Here is a 4,310-nt window from a genome sequence, read left to right as displayed (position 1 = left end):
CACCCCCCCCCCCCCCCCCCGCCCCGCCGCTCTCTCTCAGCAGCCTTCCCTGGGTAGTTACCACAGAGGAAAAGGAATGTATATGTCTGCTATCCAGAAACTCCATTCTTTTAACCCCTTTGCTGACGCAAGTAAGGGTGATGTTCTGCTTCCTGCTAGCACTGAGGACTATCCTCTATTATAAAGAGGTAATATGCAAACTGACCATCACACCCTTGCACAAGATGGCTGCCCCCATATGGTCAAAATGGCTGGCAAGGGGAGGGCAGTTGGGGCGACCAGGCCAGCATGGGAGAGTAGTTGGGAGGGACAAGGTAGGCAGGGGAGGGCAGTTGGGGGCAACTGGGCTGGCAGGGGAAGGAAGTTAGGGGTGATCAGGATGGGAGGGGGGGGCAGTTGGGAGTGACCGGGTCAGCAGGGGAGGGCAGTTGGGGACAAGTGGGCCAGCGGGGGAGGGCAGTTAGTAGCAATCGTTGCACAAGATGGCTGCCCCCATATGGTCAAAGATGGCTGGCAGGGGAGGGCAGTTGGGGCGACCAGGCCAGCATGGGAGAGTAGTTGGGAGGGACAAGGTAGGCAGGGGAGGGCAGTTGGGGGCAACTGGGCTGGCAGGGGAAGGAAGTTAGGGGTGATCAGGATGGCAGGGGAGGGCAGTTGGGAGTGACCGGGTCAGCAGGGGAGGGCAGTTGGGGACAAGTGGGCCAGCGGGGGAGGGCAGTTAGTAGCAATCGTGCTGGCAGGGGAGCAGTTAGGCATCAATCAGGCTGGCAGAGGAGTAGTAGGGGGTGATCAGACTGGCAGGCAGAAGTGGTTAGGGGCAATCAGGCAAGCAGCTAAGTGAGTGGTTGGGAGCCAGCAGTCCTGGATTGTGAGAGGGATGTCCAACTGCCAGATGTCCAACCCTGCAGTTGGACATCTCCCAAGGGGTCCCAGATTGGAGAGGGTGCAGGCTGGGCTGAGGGGAACCCCCCCAATGGGGGACCCCCCCCCCCCCCCGCCTCAGTGCACAAATTTCATGCACCGGGCCTCTAATATCCATATAAGAATTCAACAGAGAAATTACAGGAAGACCCTTAGTACTGTCCAAGGCATCACTGATGATATGATAAAAAGAAACTAGTGAAGGTGTTTAAGAAGAAATTTGCCTGCAATGGTACTGTAATTAAGCATCTATGGAGAAGTGATTCAGCTACAGGGTGACCAGCATAAGAACATATGCCAGTTCCTTATAGAAATTGGACTGGCTAAGGACGACCAGTTGAATGTTTGTGGGTTTTAAGTGCTTTTTACTCGCTAAAGCTTAAGTGAGGCTTTCCTTGCAAATGAGTAGGGTTTCCCTCTGTCCCTTGTAACAAGTTTAAAAATCTCACAGCTTGTATAATGTAACCATTAAGGTCTGCTTTTCACTTGGACTAGTGTAACTCCTTCATTTGATAAGTGAAAAGAGCTGTGCTGTTTAGTCTTGAAATCCCTCATTTAAACAGAGGTCAAGCAGTATGCACCTGGTAGTGTCCAGCCTGAACCAAAGCAATAAGGTGATGTTTCAGCCAAACTCAAAGCCCCAAGATCACAGACGGCTCTCTCTGGCCAGAGGAAGGAGCTTTTGGCCAGAGATAGCCCTCAATGAAGCTGAAATTGGTAAGACAGCAAGGGCATCTGTACGATAAGAGGGAGCCTTTGGTACGCAAAGATTTCCAACCTGAACAGGTAGGTGGAGTTTAGAGTAGCCACCTTTCCTCTAGTGAGGTAACAGGACATCTAGCTTGCCACCAAGATCCTTTTAACCAGTCATAGCCTAGCTAATTGATGTCCAAACACCAGAATGTGAGGCCAATCTTCTATCAGAATTAAACTTTGGGCAAGTAGACAAATTTTAAACTTATGTGTCAGTCATACAGCCAGCTGTAGAGCTTGCAACTTACTACTAACAGTTGCCCAATGCCATGTGAAGCAACAAACTTATTTTGGGAGTGTTTTTCCCTTCAAAAAACAAAACAAAACTCCCTTCAGTTTTAATGTAATGTATTTAAACCCTTATTTAAATAAAATTTGTTTTCAGAAACCAAAAGAAGGTATCAAAAGGTAAAAAATTATCATATGTATCATTAAAAGAGACATTGTAAAAGAAGAGCTACTACCAATATTATACTTCTAAATGAAAGCAAAAAAGGGTTTTATACTACAGTAAAAATTGTAACATCGTTTACACAATTATTTAATCTCTTTAATATTCTTTTTGAAGCATTTAGACTTCAAATGCCAATAGCATACCAATATGGTAGTACTTTTTTAATTTACAAGTTTTTAAATTATGTTGAGAATGCATGCTCAACATATGCTTATTTGGTGTGTGATCAAAAATATCAGGAAACTAGTGACCTCAAGAGTATTATTTTAAATATAGTTTTCTACTAAATAGACACTGCTCCAAAGAGGACATACAGATGGCCAAGAGACATATTAAAAAATGCTCAAAGTCACTAATCATCTAAGAGATGTAAATCAAAATGACTATGAGGTATCACCTCACACCTGTCAGAATGGCTACCATCAACAAATCAACAAATGACAAGTGCTGGTAAGGATGTGGAGAAAAGGGAGTGCTAGTACACTGCTCGTGGGAATGCAGACTGGTGCAACCATTATGGAAAACAGCATGAGTTTCCTCAAAAAGTTAAATACAGAACTGCTATTTGACCCAGTGGTCCCAGTTCTAGGAATATATCCTAAGAAACACGAAACACCAATCAGAAAGAATGTATGCACCTCTATGTTCATACCAGCACAGTTTACAATAGCTAAGATCTGGAAACACCCCAAGTGCCCATTGGTAGATGAGTGGATAAAAAAGCTGTGGTACGTTTATGCCATGGAATACTATGCAGCAGTAAAAAAGAAGAATATCTTACCCTTTGAGACAGCAAGGAAGGACCTGGATAGTATCATGCTAAGTGAAATAAGTCAGTAAGAGAATGACAAGTACCATATGATTGCACTCATATGTGGAATCTAAGTAACAAAATAAACTGATGAACGGAATGGATCCAAAGACATGGAAGCATGGAACAGAGTGCAGAATCTCAGAGAGAAGATGAGAGAGGGTGGGTAGGTGGGAGGTAATCAACCAAAGACCTTGTATGCATATATGCATAACACATGGACACAAACAATAGGGTGCTGAAGGCCTCAGGTGACGGGGCGGGGGTAGTGGGATGGAGGGGGTCAATGGGGGGAAAAAGGGGAACATATCCATTTACACTGAGTTGCCAGATTATTATGACCACCTGACATTTGTAGGCAAATTAGCCGTACACTGCATCGTATGGGATATGGAAGCTGAAGGCCTGTTCGAACACCTTTGCTGTCTACAGTTACAAAGATAAAACGTCTCCAATTCGCACAGGAACACAAGGATTGGACAGTCGAGCATTGGATAAAAGTCATGTGGTCCGATGAATCACGTTTCAGTTGCATCATGCAGATGGCAGAGTGAGAATTTGGCAGAAACAGCATGAAAGCATGCACCCCACATGCATGAGTACAACCCTTCATGCTGGTGGGGGCAGTGTTATGGTTTGGAGCATGTTTTCCTGGCATGATTTGGGCCCTTTAATTCATGTGGAACAACATCTGAATAGCACAACATACCTAAGTATCATTGCTGATCAGGTTCATCCTATCATGTTGATGGCGTATCCCAATGGAGATGGTTTCTTCCAACAAGACAATGCACCATGCCATGGTGCTCCTATTGTGCAGGAGTGCTTTCAAGAACACGAGGGAGACACTACCTTGCTTAGGTGGCCCCCAAAATCACCAGATCTCAATCCAATTGAGCATTTGTGGGATGAAGTTAAAAGAGCCACCAGGCGGCTGGTTCCACAACCATCAAATCTCACAGAACTGGACAGTGCTATTCATCAGGCATGGTGTCAGATTCCTCGCATCACCTTTCAACATCTCGTGGAGTCAGTGCCAAGAAGAATCGCCACAGTACTGAAGGCAAAAGGTGGCCCAACGAAGTACTGATGGGGTGGTCATAATAATCTGTCCACTCAGTGCATATAAAAAGCCAGTGACCGGAATGCCATAACGACCAGAACAACCAGTCACTATGACACCCACTGCAGCCAGCAAAACTGCCCGATTTGGAGTGGGGCCAGCCCACCAACCTCCTGCAGCTCCTGCTCCCAGCTGGCCCCGTCCCTGATTGGTCCCCCCCACCCCAATGGTGGGGCCAGCCAGCCAACCTCTTGCAACCCCTCCTCCCAGCCGGCCCTGCCCCCGATGGGCCTCCACCACCCCCTCCC

At 46.7% G+C, this 4,310-nt stretch overlaps 1 pseudogene; it reads left to right on the top strand.

Annotated features, from left to right (window-relative positions):
• The first annotated feature begins 82 nt into the window (after nucleotides 1-82).
• Nucleotides 83-1,279, top strand: LOC102255781 (annotated as a pseudogene).
• Nucleotides 1,280-4,310: the final 3,031 nt, after the last annotated feature.

The sequence above is a fragment of the Myotis brandtii genome, unplaced genomic scaffold (genome assembly GCF_000412655.1).
Source record: "Myotis brandtii unplaced genomic scaffold, ASM41265v1 scaffold933, whole genome shotgun sequence".
NCBI lineage: Eukaryota > Metazoa > Chordata > Mammalia > Chiroptera > Vespertilionidae > Myotis > Myotis brandtii.
Note: the sequence above shows the minus strand (reverse complement) of the source record. Positions and strands in the feature narration are given on the sequence as shown.